Below are 14,289 nucleotides of genomic sequence, written 5' to 3' on the forward strand. Positions count from 1 at the left end.
AAAATGTCTGCTGGGCACTTCATTATTCCTTATGGAGACTGATTCCCATAGAGTATAAAGGAGAATTGATCCGCGGGTATCTGGGGGAGGCTGTTTTTTGAGGTAGGGGCATCACATATGGAGTATAGCATCCAGTACCTTTCCTCAAAACACCCTCCAAGTTTCAAAAAGATTGGACCAGGGGGTCCAAATCCAAGAGCCCCAAAAGAAGGTGCCTCTATCCTTCATTGTTTCCAAAGGAAAGAAGGAATTTAAAAGGAATGCAGTCCCTTTAAATGTGATGGCCAGCACTCTCTTTGGAGTTCAATCGTGTTTGTCACAACCTTGCTCCTGGCTCCACCCCCAATATCTCCTGGCCCCACCCTCAAATATCCCCAGATATTTATTGAATTGGACCTGGCAACCCTAATGGCAGAGTAGGTGCGTACCTGAGTTTCTCAGATCCTTGTTGGTCGCTCTTTCTTGTCCACCACTTCTAACTTGTGAAGAGGAATCAAACAAGCAAATCGAGTGGATTGCTCTCAGTCTGAGGTATTTTTGTCCTGCCATACGGTACACCACAGAGCTTGGAGTGGCAACAATCCTCCTCCCTTCTGCACTTATGTCCACAACAAGGCCATGTGGTAGGTTAGGCTTAGAGAAAGCAAGCGGTCAACCGAAGAGACTCAGCAAACTTCATGGCAAGTTCTAATCACTAGGCCACATGAGCTATTTTACAATCTGGCCAGTTTTTCTGTTCTATAGGCTGATGCAAACATGTAGCAAGCACAAGCAAACATGAACAAAAGGGTGTGGTCCCTCCTGCCATTAGAAAATGGCAGTAGAATTCATTTTGAAAGAGGGAGAGAATGGTAACCAGGGGTGGAATTCTAGCAGGAGCTCATTTGCATATTAGGCCACACATTCCTGATGTAGCCAATCTTCCAAGAGCTTACAGGGCTCTTTTTTGTAAGCTCTTGGAGGATTGGCTACATCATGGCCAAATATGCAAAGGAGCTCCTGCTAGAATTCCACCCCTAATTGTAACCACTGGACAAACAGGCCTACAGGAAGGAAGACCACCTTTAAGCCTCTCCAAGGAACTGGAGGTTCCTAGGTATGCTAGACTTGGCAACCCTACCTCCTAGGTATGCCTAGGAACTCACCTGCTAGGAACTGGAGGTTGCCAATGACTTCCCAGAACGTTTTGTGGAATCAGTGCCTGCCTTTTAACCAATTCCTAACCAATTCCCCTCCAGCCTAGAAATAGAAATAGCAGCTCTCCAGCAGCCCTGGCCTCACTCAATGCACAGCAGCCAAGAAGGTCAGAGCGACTGCTCCGGCTGCAACGCCACTGAGGATGTTCTCTGCAGCCGAGAACGAAACGTCTGGAAGAAAAACTTTCTCCAGTAGAACACGGCACTTGAGCCCGAAAGATTCTACAAACCCTAATTCCTAACTGATTTTAAAACAATTTCATTGATTTATTTATGTCATTTCTAGTATCAGAGTTGGAAGGGACCTTGCAGATCTTCTAGTCCAACCCCCTGCTCAGTGCAGGATCGGTCTAGACTGCAGCATCCCTGACAAGGGTTCGTCCAGCCGCTGCTTAAAGACTGCCACCTCCCTCGATAGCTGATTCCACTGTTGTTTTAAATAATTTATTGGTAGCATATGGTTACAAAGCTTATCTATTTCTTAATTTTTCTTTTTTCACATTAACCCATATGACATTTCCATCCCCCCTCCCTCCGATGTTGACTTCCCCGAGGTTATAAGTTCAAACCCATACTAAAGGCACTTCTGACTGCTCAAAGTTCCATATTTATATTCTTACAACTAAAAAATTGTCCAATATTTCTTTACTTTCCAAGTTTTCTCCATATATCCTTTAAATTTTCTCCACTCCCTTTTAAATATCTCTAAATCATAGTCTCTTAGTGTTCTGGTTAATTTATCCATTTCACACCACGATAAAACTTTCATGGTCCATTCCCATTTCTCTGGCATTTTTTCTTGCTTCCAAAGCTGCGCGTACAAAGTCATAGCAGCTGATAACAGGTACCAAATTAAAGTCCTATCTTCTTTGGGGTATTTTTCTAATTGTAATCCAAGTAAAACCGTCTCTGCAATTTTCTTAAAATCATAGCCCAAAATTTTGGTGATTTCTTGTTGTATCATCTCCCAGAATTCTTTCGCTCTTTCACATGTCCACCACATATGGAAGAAAGAACCTTCGTGTTTTTTACATTTCCAACATCTATCCGACATTTTCTTACTTATCTTAGCCAATTTTTTCGGAGTCATATACCACCTATACATCATTTTAAAACAGTTCTCCTTAATGCTTTGACAAGTTGATATCTTCATTGAGTTCTTCCAGAGGTGCTCCCATGTTTCCATTTGTATTTCTCTATGCACATTAATTGCCCATTTGACCATTTGAGACTTTGCTACTTCTTCTTCTGTAGACCATTTCAATAATAACTTATATACTTTTGATATCAATTTTTCATTGTCGCCTAACAGGACTCTTTCCAGTTCTGTTTGTTCTCGTCTAATTCCCTCTGATTTTATGTCATTTTCCATCAAACTTTTAATTTGTTGCATTTGAAACCAGTCATAGTTGTTATTTAACTCTTCTGAGGTTTTTAATTCAATTTTGTCTCCTTGAATCTTAAGCAGTTGGTTATATGACATTTCTCTTTTTTCTTCAGAATCAGCTGTTATTTTTATTACTTCTGCTGGCACTATCCATAGTGGTTTTCTCTCGTCCCCATATTTCTTGTATTTTATCCAAGTATTTAGTAATGTATTTCTGACATAGTGGTGAGAGAGACGAAGAGAGACCTCTCTAGGCTGGAACTGTACCATAGAGAAATAACGATTGCCATTTTAAAAGGGAGAAAAACTGTCAAAATTGTTAAAATTCAATATCTTTGCCCAGGAAGAAGGGAGAAAAACGAAACTAGTCTCATCTGAAAGAGCTGGCTCTAAGCTATTGGATTGGATGCTAAATTTTAGGTGGGGATTTTTTTAAGGTTTGGTGATTTTTTATATGTCAGTAGAAAGAACAACACGTGCAAGAGCCCAATCATTTGACAAGATGCAGTCTCAATTTGACGCTCTGGAGGCAAAAATGTTAAAAGCTATGGACAAATTGCATTTGGCAATAAAAAAAGATATTAAAAAAGAAGTTGGAGACCTTAGGAAGGAGATAGAGAGTTTTAAGGAAGAGACTCAAAAAAAAATGAAAGAGGTAGAGATGAAAGTGGATACACAGGCCTCTGCCTTGCTAAAAATTCAAGAAAAGGTCATAATACACGACTGTAAGTTGCTGGAGTCACAAGTGCGTCTAAGAGGGGTACCTGAAAAAGAAGAGACAGACTTAAAAGGCTATATGGTGGATATTATCACTGAGTACATAGAAGAAGACCCTGATAGATTTAAGAGTATGTTGGAGGGTGCCTATAGAGTCAACTCAGTTTATGCGAAAAATAAAGGTCTGCCAAGAGATATCGTCATAAGATTAAGATCAAAAGAGGTGGCAGAGAAAATCTTGAGGAAAGGGTACCAAAAAGCCTGGGCAATAGAAGGAAGCAGAGTTAAAATAATGAAAGAGCTACCAAGAGAAGTGATCAGCGATAGGAAAAAGTACAAGAAGCTAACCGATCAGTTGCGTGCAGAAGGCACAAGATATAGATGGATAATACCAGAGGGTCTTGGATTTGAACAAAATGGCAAAAGGATTACAATAAGAAGCGAACAAGAGATGCATAGCTTTTTTGAAGAAAATAAAGAACCAACATCATAATGGAGTACAAATTACTATCTTGGAACATAAATGGACTAAATTCACCACAGAAAAGAAGGAGAACATTTCATTGGATTAAAAAGCAAAAATGTAATATAATTTGTTTACAGGAAGTTCATATACAACGTAAAGACAGTAAATTTTTGTGGAATAGAAATTTGGGGTTGGAATTTTTTTTCATTAGCAGAGCAAAAGAAAAGAGGGGTGGTTTTTTACATTAAAGAACAACTTGACCCAAAATTAATCTTTAAAGACAAAGAAGGAAGATATATTGCTGTTGAGGTGACGATAGAGGCGAAAAAAACCGTTACTACTAGGACTTTATGCACCCAATGGAGCGAAAGACAAATTCTTTAAAGACATAAATCGACAAATGGACGAGGAGACCTATGACCAGGTATTGATGATGGGCGATTTTAATGGGACAATACAAAATAACCTTGACAGATCAAGTCCAAAGAAGAATGATAAAGAAGGGAAGCTGCCCAATTCTTTCTTTGAGTTGATTAAACAGGAAAATCTAGAAGACATTTGGAGAAAGTTCAACCCTGAGGTAAGAGACTATACATTTTTCTCAGCAAGGCATAATTCCTTTTCCAGAATTGACATGTTGTGGGGTTCCCAAGGCTTGGGCCTCATAACAAAAAAAATTGAGATCCTTCCAAAGGTTTGGGCGGACCATAATCCAATATGCTGGTCCACAAAATTGCAAAGAAAATCAAGAAGATGGAGAATTAACGAGGATTTACTACAAAATAAAGATATTGTGTCATTCTTAGAAAAGGAGACTGCAGCATTCTTCCAAATAAATGAAACGGATGATATGGAGTATCCAACAGTATGGGACACTTATAAAGCAGTAATGAGGGGTATATTAATTACATTGAATAATAAAGACAAAAGAGCAAGAGAAGAAAGGCTGTCAGCACTGCAAAATGAAATAGATAAAAAAGAAAAGGACTTTAAAAAAAGACCAGGGAAGAAAAAATTAATAAAAGAAATTACGATATTACAATCTCAAGTTAAACATTTGCTGAATAAAGAATTAGAATGGAATTTAAAAAATTTGAAACAGAAATAGTTTGAAAGTGCAAACAAACCTGGTAAATACCTGGCCTGGCAATTAAAAAAAAGGAAAGAAAATAAGACTATAAATAAAATTACGGCAAATGGGAAAACAGTAGTGGATCAAGAAGGAATTAAAAGAGAATTCTTTAAATACTATGCAAATTTATTCAAGGGTGTGAACGTAAGTAAAGAAAAAGTGGAAGAGTATTTACGAAACATTCAGGTGGCACCTTTGACGGAATATATGAAAAAGATATTAAATGACCCAATAGAGAAAATTGAAATAGAAGCAGCAATAAAAGCAATGCAAGAGGGTAAAGCTCCAGGGCCAGATGGATTTACATCAAAATTTTACAAATCTCTTAAGGATGAACTAACACCCAAACTGTTGAAGTTGTTAAACACGATAAGAGAAGAAGGGAAAATCCCAAAGACCTGGAGGGAAGCTGTAATCTCTTTGATTCCTAAGGAAGATAAAGATAGCACAAACGTAAAAAATTATAGACCAATCTCATTGTTGAATAATGACTATAAGATCTATACAAGAATTTTAGCAGAGCGACTGAAACAATACCTGACCAACTTTATAAACAAAGACCAAGCGGGATTTCTTCCTAAAAGACAAATAAGGGACAATGTAAGAGCTGTTATTAATGTCGTGGAATACTATGAAAAACACCCGGAAAAAGAAGTGGCCTTATTTTTTGTTGACGCAGAGAAAGCCTTTGACAACTTAAATTGGGACTTTATGTTTGCGGTAATGGAAAAAATTAATTTAGGGGATCAATTTATAAAAATGACAAGAGCAATATATACAGATCAGCATGCAAAATTGTGTATAAATGCAGACCTTACTAAAGAATTTAAAGTGAGTAAAGGAACAAGGCAAGGATGCCCGCTATCACCATTGTTGTTTATAATGACTCTTGAAATTTTGTTACAACAAATTCAAAAAGATGAAAAAATAGAAGGTCTAAAAATTAGAAGATTCTCTTATAAATATAAAGCTTTCGCAGATGATATAGTGTTCATAATGGAGAATCCGGTTCAAGTGTCACCACTGCTGTTAGCTAAGATAAAAGAGTACGGAGAACTAGCAGGACTATACATAAATAAGGAGAAATCGAAATTCCTCTGTAAAAACATGCAACCAAATAAAACAAAAGAACTACAAAAGGTGACAGGTTGTGAAGTCACAACCAAAGTTAGGTACCTTGGAATAGAGATAACAATGAAGAACATTGATTTATTCAAAAATAATTATGAAAAACTGTGGTGTAAGATGGACAAAGATTTGATGAAATGGAATAAACTCAACTTGTCCTTACTGGGCAGGATAGCTACAATCAAAATGAATATCTTGCCAAGGATAATGTATTTGTTTCAAACCATCCCGATTGTAAAAGAAGCAAAACAATTCAACAAATGGCAAAGGAAAATTTCTGATTTCATTTGGGCCGGAAAGAAACCAAGGATAAAGATGAAGATCTTAACGGATGCCAAAGAGAGAGGAGGTTTTCAACTTCCTGATCTAAGACTATATCATGATGCAGTTTGCTTGACATGGATAAAAGATTGGATAATGCTGTTAGACAAAAAACCTTTGTGGTTAGAAGCTCACGGAAATAGATTCGGCTGGCATGCATACATGTACTATGGGAAGAATAAAATGGATGGTTTTTTCTCTCACCACGATAGCTGATTCCACTGTTGAACAACTCCTACTGTGAAAAAGGTCTTCCTAATATCCAGCCAGTGCTTTCCTGCTCTTAATTTAAACCTATCATTGTGAGTTCTATCCTCTGCTTCCAACAGGAACAGCGACCTGCCCTCCTCTTAGGGACCAACATACCTACGGGACCGTCTCCTCCCATATATGTCCCGGAGGCTGCTTTGTTGGGCCTACCAAGGTCTTCTGACTGTCCCCTGCCCAAGAGATGCCGGTCTTGGCTCTACCAGGGCCAGGACGACCTGGTGGAATCAGCTCCCTATGGAGATCCGGGCCCTACCTGGCTTGCTGGCCTTTCGTAAAAACGGAGCTGTTCCGCCAGGTCTTTGGATGAGGCAGCGGGCATCTATTTATCGATCAGTTGGCCTCCCGTCTACTGCTCTGCTGCTCTGCTGCACTACTGTACTGTGAAGCTGTATTATGGTACTATTTTGTGCTATACCACCTTGCTGCCATGTCATCTTGCTGCACTTTGATGAATGTTGTAGTTGGTTTTATTATGATTTTATTGTGATTTTATTTCTATTTGCTTTACTCCACTCTTAGCCCCCAATGGGGGAATGGGCGGAATATAAACAAACAAATATAATAATAAAATAATAGGGCTACCAAGTTCCTGGGCCAGTGGTGGGGGGGATCCTCCCCAGATGTTGCCGGCGTGATGACATCACTCGGAAGTGACATCATCATGCCGGCGACATTGCGTGCCGGCTGCTCTAGGTCCCTTCCAAATTGCTAGTGTGTCCGGGAAAACCATAGAGTTTTCCCGGATGCTTCTAGAGCGGCTGGCACACGACGTCGCAGGCACAATGACTTCACTTCCAAGTGATGTAATCGCGCAATCTGCACACGCAACCCTACCTCTTCGAAGTGACAGGCTTTCAAATATTTCTACCCCTGCAATTCTCCACAATGGAGGCCCAATGGCTTACATCAGTCTCTTCACCTCTGTTGCATCCTCACATCAACCTTTGCAAAGTAGCTTAGGCTGAAACTGTGTGACTCGCCCAACAGTCAGCAACTTTCTACGGCACAGTGGGAGATTTGAATGTGGGTCACCCAGATCTCAGTCTGATACACTAACCACTATATCACACTGGCCTGTTGTCAAAAAAAGCAAAACCAAAACCAAACTTGGATCTGGAAATAACAACTAAAGAAAAAAATGAGCTAAAAATGTGTGCGTGGAACTATATTGGAATTACTGAATGTGTGATAATTAAATGTAATACTTATTGGCATTACACAAATGTGGGAAACTGACTTCTTAAAACTCACAGTTTGCCCAAAGCCTGAAGCAATTTCTTACATACAGCATCAAGCAGGAAAGGGGGAGGAGGAATTGTGAAAAATGTGAAGGGATGGCATCTACAAGCATAGAGTCTCAAGAGGTCCATAAGTAGTTCTTAGCCACAACATAGAGACGGAACATTCTGTCTGGGCCAGGGATGATTCTGTCTTCTTGGTGCTTGGGGAGGCAACAGTAAGAGGGCTTCTGGAGTTCTGGACCCAGTGGTGACCTCCTGGTGACACCTGGGTTTTTGGCCACTGTGTGACACAGTGTTGGACTGGATGGGCCATTGGCCTGACCCAATATGGCTTCTCTTATGTCCTAATCCCCCAGAATTAGTTGATCTCAAGGCTACAAATATCAGGTGAACTCTATGAAGATGATGATATTGGATTTATATCCTGCTCTATACCCTGAATCTCAGAGCGGTCATAATCTCTTTTACTCCCCCCCCCCCACAACAGACATCCTGTGAGGTAGGTGGGGCTGAGAGACAGCTCCTAAGAGAGTTATGGCTGACCCAAGGCCATTCCGGCAGCTGCAAGTGGGGGAGTGGGGAATCAGACCTGGTTGTCCGAGACAAGAGTCTGCATACTTAACCACACCAAACTGGCTCTCTATGGCATTATATCCTGCCAAAGTCCTTTCCCTTCCAAAACACTGTCTTTCCTGGGCTCCAGGCCCCAAATCTCCAGGAATTTACCAACCCAGATTTGGCAACCCTTCCTTCCATTTTCCAGTTCCTGTACTGACCCACATAATCTCCTTCCCTTTGCAACTGTACCTCTTGCCTAACTCCAATGGGGGGAACCCACCTACATGCACCCCTCCCCCTTGAGAGCTCACCTCTTCTGCTATTCCCCTTCCCATAAGTGGGGAGAGAGCTTTCTCCCTTCTGCAATCGCAGCTGCTGCAGAAGCCGGAGGCAGCCAATATTCAAATAGGCCATGTCCAGCCCTGCCTCCACCAGGAAGACGCCTTCATGCTTGGCAGCCTCAGCCGAGATTTTCTCTCTAGGCGAGTCTGGCTCTCTGGGTTTAACCCTACGAAGGCCCATTGCAGGAAAAAGGGCAGATCAAGCCAGGCAGGGGATGGCACGTCTTACAGAAACATTAGAACTGGGAAGGCTGGTGGATCTGAGTGGGGCTGTTGCATTTTTTTTTTGGGGGGGGGGGAGTATGCATATAATCATGCTGGCCATCCTTGCAGGGCTGTTGTAACTTTTTGCTAAGAAATGTATATGATTCGGAGTCTTGTTTTTTTAATTTCTTCTGCTTCACTGATAATCGCCTGTCTTTCCCCCCAGAGAGGCTTTACACCAAGGGAGGCCGAGCTGCAGCTTGGAAGCCACACGTGGCTTTCACACATATTGTGTGGCTCTCGAAGCCCCGGCTGCCCTGTTGGCCAACTTGGAAAAGGCATTTCTCTTGAAATCACTTCTCCAAACCAAGCCAGCCAGCATCTTGTAGAATGTATTTAAAGTTCCTTTCTTTCCATCTCTCCCTCCCTCCTTCCTCCCCATCCATTTTCCTTCCTTCCTTCGGCTCTCAAATATCTGGTATTTATTCTATATGGCTCTTACATTACGCAAGTTTGGCCACCCCTGCTTTACACCATTCTCCTAGCAAAGCCTATGATGTAGTGTAAGCTTTGCCAACCTCCAGGTAACACCTGGAGATCTCTTGGAATTATACCCCATCTCCAGGTGGTCCAAGAACCCCGTGGCGCAGAGTGGTAAAGCTGCAGTACTGCAGCTGGAGCCCTCTGCTCACGACCTGCGTTCGATCCTAGCGGAAAATGGTTCAGGTAGCCGGCTCCAGGTTGACTCAGCCTTCCATCCTTCCGAGGTCGGTAAAATGAATACCCAGCTTGCTGGGGGGAAAGTGTAGCTGACTGTGGAAGGCAATGGCAAACCACCCTGTAAAAAGTCTGCCATGAAAATGTTGTGAAAGCAACATCACCCCAGAGTCGGAAACGACTGGTTCTTGCGCAGGGGACTGCCTTTTTAAACAGATGGTCCAGCTCACTCTCCTTAGAGAAAATAGGGCAGCATAAATGACATGATACCCCTCTCGGGGCCATCCCTGAACCCTTGCTCTCCCCAGGCTCTGCTCCTTTAGACCTCCAAGAATTTTCCAGCCCACAGTTGGCAACTTTAGTAGGTTAGCGGAGAGTGCGATTGGCCTCAAGTCATCGGCAAGTTTCTGTGTCAGAATGTGGGGCTTCAAATGTGGGAGTCCTGGATCCCAGTTGGTATCCAAGGGGAACAGAAATGGAGCCAAAATCTATCCCCCTGCCCTTAGAAAACCAGAGATGCATTCCATAAATTTGATGTCAACAGATGAATGCAATAAATAAGAGGTGTTCTCTGTCCATTTGCTCGACTGACTTATCATCCATTCTTTGTGTTGGGGGGGGGGGGGATGTTTAATACGATCTCATTACATTCCAAGTATCAAAGATCGTGCAAACAGATCCAGGCTTGATGCAGGATTCAAATTGCCCATCCCTTGTTTTCCTGTAATGAAGAAGAGTTGGCTTTATGCCTTGCCCTTCAGTACCTGAAGAAGTCACAGAGTGGCTTACAATCTCCCTCCCTTCCCCTCCCCACAACAGACACCCTATGAGGCAGGCTGAGAGAGCCCTGAGAGAACTGTGACTGGCCTACGCTCACCACCCAGATGGCTGCATGTGGAGGAGTGGGGAATCAAACTCGGTTCTCCAGATTGGAGTCCACTGCTCATAACCACTATGCCACACTGGCTCTTACCCTCCCCTGCCCCATTCTTGCCTTTAGGTTGTTGGGTACCCCATCTCCTTGTCTAAATAACTTTTGCTTTCCCTTTGACGGAGTAGTTATTGCTGCTTATGTTTCTACTTAAGAGCCCGTGGCGCAGAGTGGTAAAGCTGCAGTACTGCAGTCTGAACTCTCTGCTCACGACCTGAGTTCGATCCCAGCGGAAGCTGGGTTCAGGTAGCCGGCTCAGGTTAACTCAGCCTTCCGAGGTCGGTCAAATGAAGACCCAGCTTGCTGGATGGAAAGTGTAGATGACTGGGGAAGGCAATGGCAAACCACCCCGTAAAAAGTCTGCCGTGAAAACAACTGGTGCTTGCACAGGGGGCTACCTTTACCTCTTTTTTTATGTTTCTACTTCCCTTGCTCTCTTTATTGTTCTCATTTTCCTCTACTAGCAAGTCTTCTATAAACTTTTGCCACTATATCTAATTTTTCAAAGATTTCCCCTGAAGTATCAGATATTAAAAACATCTAAAACACCCTCATCTATAATAGCTGTATGAGATGGAAATCCCAAGGGAAACACTTAAGAGACTTTGAGGGATCATGTCCCTCCAAGCTGCCCTGAGCCCGTCAGGAGAGGGCGGGATATAAGTCTGATAGAATAGATAGACAAACAAATAAATCAAGAGAGAATGAGACTTAGAGGTTTTTATAGTCAAAAACTCCTCCATTCTGCTCTGCTGGGGGGGGGCAGGGCTTTTTTTTGTAGCAGGAACTCCTTTGCATATTAGGGCACACCCTCTGATGTAGCCAATCCTCCAATAGGCCCCATAAGCTCTTGGAGGATTGGCTACATCAGAGGGGTGTGGCCTAATATGCAAAGGAATTTCTGCTACAATAAATGCCCTGGGAGGTAAGTTTTCATCAAGGTCCACACCCTTTTCCTTCCCATAACTGGTGTACTTTGCTTAAGTAAGGTTTTGTCTGTCTGTCAATATAAACAGCTGAAATCAACTGAAAACTATTTAAGTTCCAGTATTTTTTTATTTTTTATCATACTAAAATGCGGATCAGTTTTCAAATGTCTAAAAGACCTAAGGCAAAAGTCCTCTTTGTTCATTTAACCCTTAAACTTTTGGTCCCTAAGGCAAATCTTTAAAAATCTTCAAAGCTCAAACCGATCTAGCCTTAAAAAGGGTTTTAAGGGTTAAACACCACAAGGTTAATTTGTAACTAAACAAAAAATAAAGGAAAACAGACAAGTTCCCTTAAACTCCCCTTTCTTCACAGGCTCCTTATCACTCTACTGCTCTGCCACACCCTATTACATCTCACAAAAAGAAGAATAAAGGGGAGCTTCTACCGCAAGTTCTAAATCTAAAACAATAAACTGTCAGAAGGGTTGAAGTCCCGTCGACATACAGAAAATGAGCAGCTGCAGTGGCAGCTTTAATTAGTGGAGGAATAAAAAAAACTGCTCCACAGCATTTTCTCACTGAAAAAAGGAAAAGTTTCTCTCCGTCCCCCCATACCTTAGGGAGGGGAAAAATCAGACACAAAATATGAACAGAGCTATCAAGAACAAAAGCTAAAATCAATTAAAAACAATGCTCCTTTGCATAGGAGCACAGCTTTCATATGCCCCACATTTTCAGGGTTTTGTTGTTTAAAAAACCCCCAGCAACTATTGTTAAAAATCTGTGTATCAAGTTTTCTAAATTTTAAAACTCTCTAGCCGCTTGTTACAAATCTTTGCCTTTCCCCTTATATCTCCACAATGAAAGGGGATATTCAATTTTTTCCCCAAAAGTGAAATCTGGAAATTCAGAGAATCTGGAAATTCAGAGAATCTGGCACACAGACTGTTATAACAATGTTCAATAGCTGATTAAAAAACAAAAAAGCTACCCAAGGGTGGGGGAAGTGGGCACCGTGGAGTGGGGAAAATGTGGGTGAGGCCAAGGAAAACCTGAAATTTACAGCTCACACTGCAGCTATCTGGACTTTGTTGAGATCTTTTCAAAAACATCATAGTAAAGTAGGTTTAGAAATGATCAGAGAAAGGTCAGGGGAATCCTGTTAGGTGCACAAATGAACTATGTAGCAAAAGAAAAAAACACACACCAAACAATAAAAACACCTTCCTGACAGCTAGGAACTCAGGGCAAATAACCGATGTTAAGGCCCTAGTATCCTGTTTCCAAACAGCCCCATGGTGCAGAGTGGTAAAGCTGCAGTACTGCAGTCCAAGCTCTCTGCTCATGACACGAGTTCAATCCTGGCAGAAGCTGGGTTCAGGTAGCCGGCTCAAGGTCGACTCAGTCTTCCATCCTTCTGAGGTCGGTAAATTGAGTACCCAGCTTGCTGGAGGGAAAATGTAGATGACTGGGGAAGGCAATGGCAAACCACTCTGTAAAACGTCTGCCAAGAAAACGTCGTGATGCGACGTCACCCCAGAGTTGGAAAAACGACTGGTGCTTGCACAGGGGACTACCTTTACCTTTTTATACTGTTTCCAACAGTGACCAACCAGATGCCTGGGAGAAGCCCAGAAACTGGGCATTTGGTATCCAGAGGGATACCTCTGTCCATGGAGTACCAATTCTTAGCTTGCTTGGTTAACAGCTACTGTCATGTATGTAACACATTTATATAGCCCTTCATATTATGTTAACTGCCTTGGTGAATCAAACTGGGGACCACTAGTCCAGCTAGACACTTCAGAGAGGCAACGGAGCTATACAGGAAGGTTGCCTTTACACATGGGACCTTTCATTTAGCTCCATGTCTAAATATGGGATCCTTCCACTGATAGATCCACCTTCTCTGCCTTCGTCTAACCTCTAGTCCAGCAGTTGATTACATGTTTCGTGTTCGATTACATGTTTTTTAAGGAAAGAAAAACTAAAATGTGGGTTTGCATGGAATGCTGCAGAACTGTGGTCTCTTGCACAAGGCTACCCTGTCAGCCTGATGTGCCCAGAACAATTTATCTTGTGCATAATTTTAACAGTGCTATCTTAAGCAAATTTACACCCATCTAAGAACCCAGTGGCGCAGAGTGTTAAAGCTGCAGTACTGCAGTCCTAAGCTCCGCTCACGACCTGAGTTCGATCTCCGGCAGTAGCTGGGTTTTCAGGTAGCCGGCTCGAGGTTGACTCAGCCTTCCATCCTTCCGAGGTCAGTAAAATGAGTACCTAGTTTGCTGGGGGGGGGGGAGTGTAGATGACTGGGGAAGGCAATGGCAAACCACCCTGTAAAAAGTCTGCTGTGAAAATGTTGTGAAAGCAACGTCACCCCAGAGTCGGAAATGACTGGTGCTTTCACAGGGGACCCTTCCTTTTCCTTTCCAAGAGCCCCATGGTGCAGAGTGGTAAGCTGCAGTACTGCTGTCCAAGCTCTGCTCACGATCTGAGTTCGACCCTGGTGGAAGCTGGGTTCAGGTAGCCGGTTCAAGGTTGACTCAGCCTTCCATTTTCCCGAGGTCGCTAAAATGAGTACCCAGCTTGCCAGGGGGAAAGTGTAGATGACTGGGGAAGGCAATGACATGCCTGCCATGAAAACGTCAGGATGTGACATCTCCCCATGGGTCAGTAAGAAGAAGATATTGGATTTATATCCCGCCCTCCACTCCAAAGAGTCTCAGAGCGGCTCACAATCTCCTTTAC

The sequence above is a fragment of the Heteronotia binoei genome, chromosome 5, assembly GCF_032191835.1.
Source record: "Heteronotia binoei isolate CCM8104 ecotype False Entrance Well chromosome 5, APGP_CSIRO_Hbin_v1, whole genome shotgun sequence".
In the NCBI taxonomy this organism is placed as follows: Eukaryota; Metazoa; Chordata; class Lepidosauria; order Squamata; family Gekkonidae; genus Heteronotia; species Heteronotia binoei.